General features: G+C 43.6%; 1 protein-coding gene across 3 annotated transcripts in view; it reads left to right on the forward strand.

Moving 5' to 3' along the window:
• Positions 1 to 14,515, forward strand: part of borcs5 (BLOC-1 related complex subunit 5) — a 94,090-nt gene that overhangs the window by 14,148 nt on the left and 65,427 nt on the right. The gene's annotated exons all lie outside the window — the stretch shown is intronic.

A 14,515-nucleotide genomic window follows, 5' to 3' on the forward strand; every position in this document is an offset into this window, starting at 1 on the left:
CATTGAGGGGGTCTGGAACAATGGGACACAGATATAAAACTAAATGATGATATCTATGTCAGAAATCAGGATTTTTTGACTTTAGAGAGAGCTATGAGCTCGTGTAACGGGGGTTACTGAATTTTAAACTTTGTTCTTAAGAAGTGTGCAAGGCTGCCTTTATTGCTCATCCTTCATTGCCCTGAGGTGATGGTGGACCTTCTCCTCAAATAGCTGGTACTTATGGTGAAGGTGCTCCCGTAATGGTGTTACGTAGGGAATTCCAGGACTCTTGCCCAGTGATGATGAAGGTTGTGTATCTAAGTTTAGGTTCGTGTGGCTCTTGGCAATTCCCACAACATTGCTGCTTTTTGTTTTTCTTGGTGGTAGAAGTTACTTTGATAAGAGCAACTGTGAGCTTTTGTAATGCATCTGTAAATTGTACATGTAGCTGTAAACCGTCCTGTCCCGGATGTTGTTCTTAAGTGCTGCTGTGGCTGTGCCCACTCAGGTGAGTTTGGAGTATTCTGTCATGCTCTTGATTTGAAGATGATGGAAAGACTTTTATGGGTCAGAGGTGAGCTACTTGTCCAAGGGTACCCAGCCCTCTTGCTTACTCTTGTAACAGTGTTGCTGTGGTTATCTTGGTTTAACTTCCAGTCAATAATGACTCCTGGAATGTTGATGGTGAAGGATTTCATGCTAGTGGTGCCATTAAGATCAAGAGAAGATGCATGGGGTTTCTCTTATTTGTGATGGTCATTACCTGGAACTTGCATAATGTGAATGTTACCTGCCATTTGTCAGCCCCAGTTCTGATATCCAAGTCCTATTGTAGGCTTTCATGGGCTGCTACAGTGAAGCAAAGGCCCTATCAACATTTAAAAATAGATTGGATATGGGGTGAAGGGATATGAGATCAGTGTGAGATTAGGACTGTTTGTGAGGAGGACAAACAAACAATGACTAATTGGGCTGAAAGACCTATTTCCATGGATGAATTTCCATGTCATAAAAATAAAAGAATTATAATTGCTATAAGGATTTACGTTACAAAATAAAAATAAAAGTTGAGCATTGGTAACATTTCAAAGGTGGATCAATGCTAATAAATTACAGGACACTGTGATTTATGAACCAAGGTTGCAAAACTCTTAACCACGGGGTCTCACTTTCCTCTAAGGTCTGGACCCTGTACTAAGTATCAATGACATGAAACAAACTATGGGTACAATTTCCACTTTGTGGAAAACCTTTATTAACCTACTAAGCAATAGTATATACTTACAACACCAGTTGCTTAGTAAGCCCTGCATACCGGAACTCATTCCTGGGTGGTCGGTCCACTGAACAAATTCTTCCGCATGACTTCCTGTGACTGACCAAGTCATACTTCCCTGGCTGCAGCAGCGATGTCCTTGTGGGCTATAGCCTTATACCCCTTTCCAACCCTGGTCCCTTGACATATGAAGTAATACCTCGAATTCGGTCATCCAAGTGGATGGCAGTACCTTATCAATCCCACCATGCCTATGCGAGACCACCTGCATGTGGTCATTTCCTGCTGTCATTAGGGGAGGTGTCACCAAGTCCATATCAGCAATCTCCATCTTGACGAGGTATGAAGAAAGCCATTTACATTTATCGAGAGAGGCCATTGTCTCTGAGAGTTGTTGTTGACAGAATGTCTGGGTCACCACCTTAATGACCTGTCCTGACATATGTGTGTGTCTGTTCAGTTGAACTGTCTTTATTTTCAAGAAGTCCAATAAGATCCCTAGTGATGATGTCTTTTGGTCAGAGTTCTTCTCCTTTTATCTCGATGACCTCCTCACTCCTATGACCCAGTGGGCTGGCCCACACTACAACTCAGTTACATTTTACTTACAAACAAATACAAGGAATATTTAAAAACGCCTTACAGCATTACAAAAATATAGGAGATCTCAAAATGCCTTACAGCATCCACCCTTTAGTGCATAATTTTGCCTCCGAACATTACTACACTTGCGAACCTAATCCATTCAACTTGTTGCGTCGCTTTGGTCATATTCACCTGTCCATGAGCACAAACATTCAACAATACCCACACACCTAGTGTTAACAGGTCAAGCTGGGGTGAAACAAAACATTCCATCCTGGCTAAAAGAGATCACATCCTCGTACTGATATTCCCAGTGTGTGGTTGTAACACAATATTCTCCCTTTCATTAATATGCTGCATGTGTCAGGAACTCTTTCCCAGAGTCACCATAACCGTGGAGTTGGGCCCTTCATGATCCCAAGTGAACCCTGCAGGTTGATGCTGTATTTTCAGTTACATCATATGAGCAAACAAAAGTTTGCCCTTTCCAAGCACACCCAGACAAATCCAGGGCTACCATCCACTCATGCCATGAGCCTAGGGTATTGGTCATAAGGTGACACATGGTCACGATCCTCTGTTTTCAACCCTATAAAGATGATTAGGCTTCTCCACTTCCTTTAGGACAGGATAAGACAAAACCAACCCTAGCAAGCCCATGGTACTGTTCGCCAGATGGCACTCATGTTTCACTGGGTATACCTGCATGAGTCCTCTGTACAGACATCAGTGGTCAGTTGGTAAGGTGATACAGCCCTAAGATGTTTATCAGTAATCCGGGGGGCAACCTCCTTCCACAATCCTCTAGAGGTTCTCTCAGGCCTCTTCCACCAACCAGAAACCATACATTGTGCAAACATAATTTTCAGTAGCCTCCACAGAGGCATTTTTATCCTCTCTTATAATTTCATTCATGCAATGCGCATGCTTTTCCAAATCCCTCATCACATCTTGCAAATGAATGATTATATTCGATCTTCATCTAATTCGTTTTGTTCCACATCATTCATCCCACTAATATTTTCCTTAACCTACTTCTAACCCTATTTACTGCTTTGTCTAAATTAGCTAAATCTAAACCTAACAGCACTGTGAGTGTACTTACACCACATGGACTGCAGCAGTTCAAGAAGGCAGCTCACCACCACCTTCTCAAGGGCAGCTAGGGATGGGCAATAAAGGGTGGCCCAGCCAGCAAAGCCCACATCCCATGAATGAATAAAGAAAAACTATTTATGATTGATGTCCCAGTGTTAAATATAGTTGCAACATGATTAATCAAACCACGTAGTACCCGCCCATGAGAGTGCGATTTTTTTTTTTGCTTCCTGGAATCCTTACACAGAATAGTGCATTCATCCTCATGGATTGCTGTGCAGGTTTGTTCCCAGAATTCCCTCAAGACTTGATGCAGCATTTGATTCTGCAAAGCTTGGGTGTTATACTTACACCATGAGGGTCCCATATCTGCTAAATTAATCATCTCCAGCACTACCTCATGATGCATATCATGATATAGTATCATTTGTGTGGGAATAACAACCAGTCAGCTCTTTGGGCCCATAGTTTGTCTGGGGCAACTTGCATTACTCTTTGTGGTAGGGCTAAGGCCTGGAGCTTCCTAGGCAGTGTTACCGGGATTTTTAAAAATTGATTTATGGGATGTGGGTGTCGCTGACTAGGCCAACATTTATTGCCCACCCCTGATTGCCCTTGAGAAGGCACTAGTGAGCTGCCTTCATGAACCACTGCACCATGTGCTGTAGGTACACTCACAGTGTTGTGAGGAAGGGAGTGCCAAGATTTGGACCCAGCGACAGTGAAGGAACAGCAATATATTTCCAAGTCAGGATGGTGAGTGGCTTGGGGGGGAATTTCCAGGTGATGGTGTTCCCATGTGTCTGCTGCCCTTTCCTTCTAGATGGTTGCAGTCATTGGTTTGGAAGGTCCTGCCTAAGGAGCCTTAGTGAGTTCCTGCAGTGCATCTTGTAGATGATACACACTGCTGCCACTGTTCGTTGGTGGTGGAGGGAGTGAATGTTTATGAAAGGGATGCCAATCAAGTGGGCTGCTTTGTCCTGGTTGGTGTCAAACTTCTTGAGTGTTGTTGGAGCCTCACTCAGCCAAGCAAGTGGAGTTATCCCATCACACTCCTGACTTTTGCCACAGTATTTATATGGATGCTCCAGTTCAGTTTCTGGTCAATGGTAACCCCCCAGGATGTTGATAGTGGGGGGATTCATTGATGGTAATGCCATTGAATGTCAAGGGCCAATGGTTAGATTCTCTCTTGTTGGAGATGGTCATTGCCTGGCATTTGTGTGGCACAAATGTTACTTGCTTCTTGTCACCCCAATCCTGGATATTATCCAGGTCTTGCTGCATTTGGACTTGGACTGCTTCAGCATCTGAGGAATCACGAATGGTGCTAGACATTGTGCAATCATCAACAAACATCACACTTCTGACCTTATGGAAGGAAGGTCAGTGACTAAGCAGCTGAAGGTGGTTGAGCCTAACACTCTACCCTGAGCAACTCCTGCAGTGATGTCCTGGAGCTGAGATGATTGACCTTCAACAACCACAGCCATCTTCCTTTATACTAGGTATGACTCCAACGAGCGGAGACTTTCCCCCCCATTCCCATTGACTCCAGTTTTACCAGTGTTCCTTAATGCCACACTTGGTCGAATGCTGCCTTGATGACAAGGGCAGTCCCTCTCACCTCATCTCTGGAGTTCAGCTCTTTTGTCCATGTTTGAACCGAAGCTGTAATGAGGTCAGAAGCAGAGTGACCCTGGCGGAACCCAAGCTGACCATCATTGAGCTGGTTATTGCTTAGCAAGTGCCGCGTGTTAGCACTGTTGATGACACCTTCCATCACTTCACTGATGATAGAGAGTAGACTTCTGGGGCAGTAGTTGGCTGGGTTGGATTTGTCCTGCTTTTTGTGTACAGGATACACCTGGGCAATTTTTCACATTGCCGGGTAGATGCCAATATTGTAGCTGTACTGGAACAGCTTGGCTAGGGGTATGGCAAGTTCTGGAGTACAAGTCTTTAGTATTATTGCCAGAATATTGCCAGAGCCCAAAGACTTTGCAGTATCCAGTATCTTCAGCCACTGAATATACCACATGAAGTGAATCGAATTGGCTGAAGACTGGCATCTGTGATGCTAGGGGCGTCCAGAGGAGGTTGAGATGGATCATCCACTCAGTACTTCTGGCTGAAGATTATTGCAAATACTTCAGCCTTATTGTTTGCACTGATGCTCTCCATCATTGGGAGTTCGGGATATTTATGGAGCCTCCTCCTCCAGTGAGTTGGTTAACTGTCCACCACCATTCATGACTGGATGTGGCAGGACTGCAGAGTTTAGATTTGATCCATTTATTGTGGAATCACTTAGCTCTGTCTATCACTTGCTGCTTATGCTGTTTGACATGCTAGTAGTCCTGTGTTATAGCTTCACCAGGTTGACACTTCATTGTTAGGAATGCCTGGTGCTGCTCCTGTTATGCCCTCCTGCACTCAATGAACCAGAGTTGATCCCCTGGCTTGGTGGTAATGGTGGAGTGGAGGATATGCCGGGCCATGAGGTTACAGATTGTGTTTGAGTACAATTCTGCTGCTGTCGACGGCCCATAACACCTCATGGATGCCCAGCCTTGAGTTACAAGATCTGTTCGAAATTTATGCCACTTAGCACGGTGGTGGTACCACATAACACATTGGAGGGTACCCTCATTGTGAAGGTGGGACTTCGTCTCCACAAGGATTGTTCAGTGCTTACTCCTACCGATACTGTCATGGAAAAATGCATCTGCGGCAGGCAGTTTGGTGAGGATGAGGTCAAGTATATTGTCCCCCACTATCTGCTGCAGACCCAGTCTAGCAGCTATGTCCTTTAGAACTCAGCCACCTCAGTCTGTGGTGGTGCTACCGAGCCACTCTTGATGATGAACATTGAAGTCCCCACCCAGAGTATATTCTCCCACCCTCAGTGCTTCCTCCAAGTGGTGTTCAACATGGAGGAGCACTGATTCATCAGCTGTTTAGGTGGTAATCAGCAGGAGGTTTCATTGCCCATGATTGACCTAATGCTATTAGACTTCTTGGGGTCCGTGATTCGATGTTGAAGACTCCCAGGGCAACTCCCTCCCAACTGTATACCACTGTGCCACCATCTTTGCTGGGTCTACCCTGCCTGCGGGACAGGACATACCCGCACATGATGTTGATGGTGTTTGGAATATGATCTGCAAGGTATGATTCTGTGAGTATGACTGTGTCAGGCCATTGCTTGACTAGTCTGTGAGACAGCTCTCCCAATTTTGGCTCAAGCCCACAGATGTTAGTAAGGAGAACTTTGCAGGGTCAACAGGACTGGGTTTGCAGTTGTCATTTCCGGTGCCTCGGTCAATGCTGATTTGTCTTTTTTATTAACTTTTTAGCAGTTTGATACAACTGAGTAGCTTGCTAGATTTCACCACATTTCTACTTCCCGTTAGCTCTGAAGTAGAGTCATACGGACTCAAAACGTTAACTCTGTCTTTCTTTCCACAGATGCTGTCAGACCTGCTGAGTTTTTCCAGCATTTTTTGTTTTTGTTTCAGATTTCCAGCATCCGCAGTTTTTTACCTTTATCTGAGTGGCTTGCTAGGTTATTTCAGAGAGCATTTAAGAATCAGCCACGTTACTGAGGATCTGGAGTCAGATGTAGGCCAAACCAGGTGAGGATGGCAGATTTCTTTCCTTAAAGTATATTAGTGAACCAGATGGGTTTTTATGACAATCGACAATGGCCATCATTAGACTTTTGATTCCAGATTTTTATTGAATTCAAATTCCACCATCTGATGGAATAGCTGGTTCATTCCTCAGGTTCAGCTGCCTGGTTTCAATTTCAAACAATGCTTAGCAGTTAACTGTCAACCACCATTATCTGGTGCATTTTCCATAACAACGCCTCTACCAATCAGAGTCTATTTGTCAACCAATCAGCATTGCCTTCTCATAGAGTATAAAGTTGTTGCTTCCCCTGGCATTGGTATTCTTTCGATTATCCTGATGAGTGTAAGACGAAAAGCTTTGGCAAAATGACTTTTTTCAGCAATATTTGAGCTTCCTTGCTGATTTTCTTTGTACTTCCCTGCTCTTCCCTCTGGGGCTACCAAACCAGCTTATTACTGCTTTTCCTTCTACTATCCTGCTCCTCTCTCTGGTGATAGCTCTAGAGGGCTAATTCCTCCAGATCCTCCCTATCTTATTCATCTTACCTGCAAAGAGATCTCACAGGTGGTAGTGGGTTTGCACTTGCATCATTTACACCATCACCACCGTTATTATCATCATCACCCCCGTTGTGAAATTTTAGGGGGCCCCTCACAATCCCCGCTATTGGCATGATTTGATCCACTGTGCACATAACAGTTTCCTGTCAGTGAGGTGCCTTGGTTTGGGATGTTGCTAACTTCATCTGGTTAATGCGGAACCATTTTACCCGCTTGGACAACTGTATCGCATACACCATAGGGCTAGCCTTGTCCACTATGCTACGGGGTTCTTTGTACAGGGGTCCAAACACACCCACCCTCACACAGTTTCCCACCATCACCTGGTCAACCTATGCACTATTCTTGCTGCTTTGAAAGAGCATGGGACAAGAGCCCTTTTACAGACTAATGATGTCTTCACCAGTCCCCCCACTCCTTTCTAAAAATGAACAGAACAAAGATGTTGCCATATGTGGTCGCTAGAGTTTGAACTGGTTTATTTTCAACAAAAAAAACCTGAATCTCTCCCTTTAGACTTTGGTTTCTTGTGATGTATTTTTTTCCCACAACTTTCTCAGATTTCAGAACATTGTACTCAGTATTTTAATTCACTCTTTCAATTGTTTCAAAATTCCATGCTCTCTCTCTTTCTCCCCAAGTCTCTCTTTTTTGAAATCAATAAACAAATGCATCCTACGAATACTGACAAACCAGTTCAACTTGTTTTCTTCTGAACAAAGAAAAGCTTTTTAAAATTTTACCGAATTCCTTTTCCCAACTATTTCAGAGCAAGAATCCCCTCCTCGAAAAAAGCTTATAACTTTTGTAAAAAGTTTCTAACTTGAATTCCAATTTACACCATCAAACATTAAAAACCTCCGTGTCCTCACATGTGTGCATTCATACCCAGATTAAAATTCCCACACGTTTATCAAAATGCCCCGGAATCATGATTCTGGCCAGTAAGCATAAATCCAGGCTCATAACTTGAAAAATTTGTTAGTAACTACACTTCCCTTTTATTAGCTTTGAAACTACTACTACTGAAACTACTACAAAATCACAATTTTCGGAAGGAAAACACTAAAGCTTGAAGCATGCAAACATCATCTACGCAAAAAAAAAATCCGTTTAGTCCATACACAAGCAGAGAAAAATATCACCTGCTTTATTACATTACTTCTTTAAACTTCTGAAGTGCCTGTAATTAAAAGTTGAAACAAAGTTAATTTCCAAGAAAAAACTTGACATATTTAGCCCAAAACAAAAGGAAGCCTTTTGCACAAGAACAGTGCAATCCGTACTTTGTCTTTGCAGCTTGTAAACTCTCAGACAGCAATCTCTGCAGTCACAGCCTCTTAAAAAGACAGAACACTACAACTTAGTATTTTTCTGCCACTCTTCTTTTATCTTGGAGAGATGTAATAAATCCTAACACTAATTGCTTCCTATGGACCTGCAACTTAACTTTACATAATATTAAATTGACACAGGCACACTCAGTAATCGTATCCACACTTTCATATTTCCATGCACCCTAGAAATCTAAACTATGAGTTATGAACTCGAGTGTCAAGGAGCACATTAAAGCTTGCACGCGTTATTATCAGAAGCTTCCTTTGCATTCTCCATTCTTGCAACATTTGTCTTAATATCTTAAAAACTTAAGGTAGAACTCAAAATAGAAACAAGCAAGTTAAATTACGTTAGTGGTTTCAATTCCCCTTTCCTTCAACTGCTTTTAGTTTTTTAGAAACAGCAACCCCAACTCCCTTTTCCTTTCCCCTATCCTGACTGGCTGCTGGGGGCAGGTATACCGCTTCACAGGTGGGGAATGGAACTCGTCCTATTCATCCTCACCATCTGGGGGTGGCCTCACTGAACATACTGTACCCCTCTGCACTTGCATTTGATACTGACTGTTAACACATTGACTCTCAAGAGACTGAGTTAACCACTGTTCCCTTTTCAGCTCCAATTTTTCACTGCCCTGTTTCATTAACCCCTTCACAACCGCCTCACAATCACAAAGCTTCTCATCTCTCTCCTCCAGCTCCTGCCTAGGTTTTACTGCCTCAGCCTCATATCTCCTACTTTGCTGCTGATATGCCATCAGCAAAACTGCTGCTCCCAAGGCTTGCTTAAAAGGGGACCCCTGTGCCAATGTGCAGCCCTGTCTACCAGTTCATTTGACTCCAGGATAACCTGTACCCACCTCTGTTTTAGAGGCAATCTCCCTACCACTCATTTTGTGACAAACCCATCCAAAGTTTGTTTTATCATTACTTTTCGAGGTCGCCATAAACCTGTGAGACTCTTAAACTGGTGGTCTCACTTTCCTGTTGGGTCCAGAGCCCATACTAAGTATCAATGACATGAAACAAATTTTGGACACAATTTCCATTTTTTGTGGAAAACCTTTATTAACGCACTAAGCAATTGTATATACTTACAACACCAGTTGCTTAGTACGACCTGTGTGCTGGAGCTCGTTCTCAAGTGGTCAACCTACTGAACAAATTCTTCTGCACGACTTCCTGTAACTGACCAAGTCATCCTTCCCCGGCTGCAGCAGCGATGTCCTGGTGGGCTATGGCCTAATACCCCTTTCTAACCTTGGTCCCTTGACATATAAGGTAATACCTTGAATCAGTTCATCCGATTGGATTTCAATGCCTTATCAATCCCACATCGTGCCTATGCAACCACCTGTATGTGGTCATTTCCTGCTGTCATTAGGGGGGGGCGCTTCCAGGTCCATCCCAGCAATCTGCATCTTGATGAGGCATGAAGAAAGCCATTTACACATATTGAGAGAGGCCATTGTCTCTGAGAGTTGTTGTTGACAGAATGTCTGGGTCACCACCTTAAAGACCTGCCCTGATGACATGCATATGCATGCACGTGTGTGTGTGCGTGCGTGAGTATGTTCAGTTAAACTGCCTTTTATTTTTAATAAGTCCAACATGGGTCCCAGTGATAATGTCTTTGATCAGAATTCTTCTCCCTTTGTCTCCATATCCTCCTCCATCCATGTGCCTACCACCCGGTGAACTCCATATGCTGGTCCACACCACAACTAGTTTACATTTCACTTACAAACAAAGGTACAAGTGATATTAAAAATGCCTTACAAGGCAGAGAGTATAAAAGCCAGGAAAACAAAATCTGTATAAAATACTAGCTTGGCCTCAGCTGGAGTATTATGTCCGACTTTATAAAGGACGTGGTTTTGAAGAAGGTACAGAAGAGATTTACTAGAATGTTTCCAGGGATGAGGGATTGCAGTTAGTTTGATAGACTGGAGAAGCTGGGATTGTTATCCTTTGAGCAGAGAAGGCTAAGAGGAGATTTGATAGAGGTGTTTAAAATCTCCATGGAATTTGTCTTGTCTTTCATCCGTCCTCGTTCTAAGGGTTGGCCGCACTATGAGCAATCTTTCTCCACTGATGTCTATTCTTCGCCCCCTGTCCCATAGAGGTGCCAGTGCATGTTCTAATATTATCCATCCATACCATTTTGGGTCCCCCTTGTGCACATTTTCCAGGTGTTTTACCTTGCATTACCTTTTTTTTTTCCAAACACTTCCCTCCTGTTCACATCACGTGTCCAAAATATGTGAGCTTCCTTGATATCACTGCCTCAAACAAATTCCTCTTAACACCAGCTTTCTTGAGCACCCACTTGTTTGTCTGCTTGGCTGTCCGTGACACACATAACATCCATCTCAGTCCTTCCGTTTCAAATGCTCTTATTTGAGCCTCATCACCCTTCTTGATGGTCCAGCTTTTACAGCCATATGTTGTCACCGGCCACACAAGGGCTTTCAAGGATGAATTTTTGTTGTAACCAAGCTGCTGTGGCTACTCCATACTCTTTTACGTGAGTTCACAACGCCATGACCCTTGTTAAGCCTAGCCCGAATTTCTTTGGGAGTCTCTGCATCTTGCGTGATGAGTGACCCAAGGTGGCAGAAGGTTCAAACTGAACTCTGTTAATTAGACTCTTGCAGATCTTCTCACCCGTTCCCATCACTTTTGTCTTGCTGGTATTGGTCAAGAGACTGATCCACCGACTCCTGTAGCTCCTCCACTGAGCTAGCAAGCAGAATAGTCATCAACATATCGAAGCTTCGAAACTCACCGCCCGCCAATTGGTATCCCACCTTTGTATCCATCAAGTGTCTCCTTATAACCATTTCTGCTAGGATGTTGAATAAATATGGCGAGAGAAGACATCCTTGTCTAGCACCCTTTTTGACTCAGCCATTTTGAGAGGATTCCGGTAACTGATCCTCCTAACTCATTGCTTGAGATAAAGCTTGGCTAACAAGTCAATTAAATGTGGTGGGTATCTGATGTCTAACCTTGTCAACCAGAATTTCTCGTGTGAGACTGAATTGAATGCCTTCTCAAAATCAACGAAGCACATTGTATATTGGCTGCTAATGTTCTTGGACTTTATGCATAATAATTCTAAGATTATTGACTTGATCTCTGGTGGTTCTTCCACGTCCAGCTTGCTCATCAGCAATCTCACTGTCGTTTTCTGGATCTGTTCCAAGATGATCCTGAGCAAGATTTGACTAACATGGGAAATCAAAGCAATTGTTCTATAATTTGTGCGCTGTTTCAGGTCACCTTTTTTCAAAAGAGGGATAAAGGTAGAATAACTCCAGTCCTCTGGCCAATCGCCAGTCTCCCACAGTGCCACCCACATTCTATACATCCGATTCTCCTCCCATCGTAAGTAATTCTGCTGGTATATCGCCCAGGCCCCCTGTCCGTACAGCTGGCCATTTGATGAATGGCTCAAAGTAGAGGCTCATGTTCAACTTGGCCTTTAAATTCCGACTCCCCGTCACCCTTGCAATATTTACGTCATTGTACAGTGATTTTCTTTGCTTCCATTTTATCCTTGCCAGAAGCTGCCTGAATGCAGTGCAGATGAGATTGAAACATTTGACTTGATTGAACAGTTTGGAAAACTTTCCATGTGTTTCTTTCTGATTCTCGTCTTCTAATTTGTCACACATTTCTCTTTATCCACTCACAGCTTTCTTTGAATTTCTGTCTTTAAATCTTTGTAACAATCCACATCTTTTTTTCTCTACACCTCCTCCTTGGCTTCAATCAGATATCCATCCTTTCTGTCTCATGGGCTGCACAAATCCCACCATCCCTTTTGCTACATCCAGGGCAACGGTTGTTTTGGTCTGCCAAAGCTCTTCTGGTGTTCTCTCGTCAGCCACATCTGTAGAGCTTCAAACTTGTTGGTGATTTCCACTGTATACTGCACTGCCTTATCATCCTTAAACTCATCTAAATTCAGTGGAGTCACTGAAATCTGTTTTGTCCTCTTTCCCACTCTGACCTTCAGTATTGTCACTAGTAAATGATGATCAGCATTGCAGTCTGCTCCTGGATATTCTTGCAATTCTCCATCATTTGTCTACTGCATTGTAATCAAGGGTTTAGATGGAGTAAATAAAGGGAAAATGTTTCCAGTGGCTGGAGAGTCAATAACCAGAGGGCACATGCAAGATGAGGAAAATCTTTTTTATCTGCCATGTGTAGTTAGGATGAGGAATGCACTGCCTGATTGAGTGGTGGAAACAGATTCAACAGTAGCCTTCAAAAAGAAATTGATAAATACTTGAAGGAGAAAAAGTTCCAGGGATATGAGGAAAAAGTAGGCTTGTGGGACCAAGTGTGCTACATGATTCCATGCGTGCAGAGGAAGGGGGGCAGGAAGGCAGAGGAATTCAAGAAGAAGCAGCGTTAGAGAAATTTTGCTGTGAACCATGATTGTACCCACTCTGAGATCATTGGGGGCCACTACTGAATGTACAAAGCAGGAAGTCAAACATGGTCTGGTATTAATCAACCTTTTCTGTCAGAATATTTCTTTATTTGCAGTTTACTTTTCCCAGTGTGGTGGGCCATGAACTCATTCATTTTTTGAATGTGCTGTATCATTGACTCTAGCTATTTCTGGTTACCTGCCCCTTGCATGAGTAGGTGAGCAGGTGTCCTCATCATTTGTCCCATCATAACATTGTAGTGAGATTCCCATGGTGCTATGTGGGGTTGCTCTCAATGCCATTAGGCACATGGGTAACACATTAACCCATTGTGTGGGGTAGTCTGACCAGACTTTTTAGCATTGGTTTGAGGGTTCAGTTGCCCTTTTCAACTGCCCCTTTGGTTGAGGATTGTGTGTCACATGCAGCGTATAATTCATTTTCTTAAGGTACTGAAGTTCTGAAAAAACTTAATGTGAGCCCTGGTCACTGCCGACCTGAATAGGTAATCCCCACCTGCAGATGACATCAGACAGTAATAATTTGGCTGCTATGAGGGGAAGCCCTCTTACCATTTTGTCTATTAAGACCAGACTATATATGTAGCTGGAGGGCACTGTGATGAGAGGCCCTACCAAATCTGTCTGGATGTGTACCTAAGGACTGTCTGGTGGGGACATCCTGTGTAACAGTGCTCGAATAGAGTGGTTGTTTGGGTTATGCTGGAGGCAGGGAAGATACCTCTGAACCATGGCCTCAAAAGCTGCTTTACAGACCCACATACCAGGCCATGGTGGAGAGTTTCTCCAGGGTGACCTTTGCCGAATAATGCACTCTCGTGCGGTGAATGTGCAACAACTAAAACAATTCACCTCCCATGCTGGGGGGAACATAAGCAACAGGGAGCCCAGGAATACTACCATACATGTGGATGACAGTTGACAGACTGATCCGTAAAGGGATGTGAGCTGGGCCAAAAAGATGGAGCCAGCAGGGTCTGGTCCTCCTTGTGCCATGCGATGGCAGTGAGGAAGGGAATTGTATGTGGCTGGCAGGGTGGCCAGATTGTTGACTGGACTGATCGCTGAGACAGGCTTCTATTGTGGCTTGTTTCATAGCGTGGCCTACTATGGAGTTCCTTTTGGCAAGGTATTCTGTGAAGCAGGAGTGTGCCCTAACCTTACCTACATAGATGCTCCATACCACTTCGCAATACTGGAGATTTGAAATAAACCAGCATGCAGTAAAAGTTTACCATCTAGAATACAAAAACCAATCTACATATACATGGGTAAGAACAGCAAACTGTTAATGGCATGGGCACTGTGACATCAAATGTTTGCTTTGAGAATTAGTAACCCAAATGGCACAAGAGTGCAGTCACCTTGGCTTATTGTGCATAGCGAGGAGTACACTTTTTTACTGAATAGTCTACTTCGGCATAACAATTGCAAAGCTGGTGTATGGTTTACCAAAGCGGTGAAACCACAACTCATCAATGAAGCTGTCTGGTGCCCCATTAATTGTTTCAGCCCAGACCTGAAGAAATTTTGAAGTCCAGCGCGACTAGAGGACACTTGTGTGGCGGCC

Source organism: Carcharodon carcharias, chromosome 21 (assembly GCF_017639515.1).
Source record: "Carcharodon carcharias isolate sCarCar2 chromosome 21, sCarCar2.pri, whole genome shotgun sequence".
NCBI classification, from domain to species: Eukaryota; Metazoa; Chordata; class Chondrichthyes; order Lamniformes; family Lamnidae; genus Carcharodon; species Carcharodon carcharias.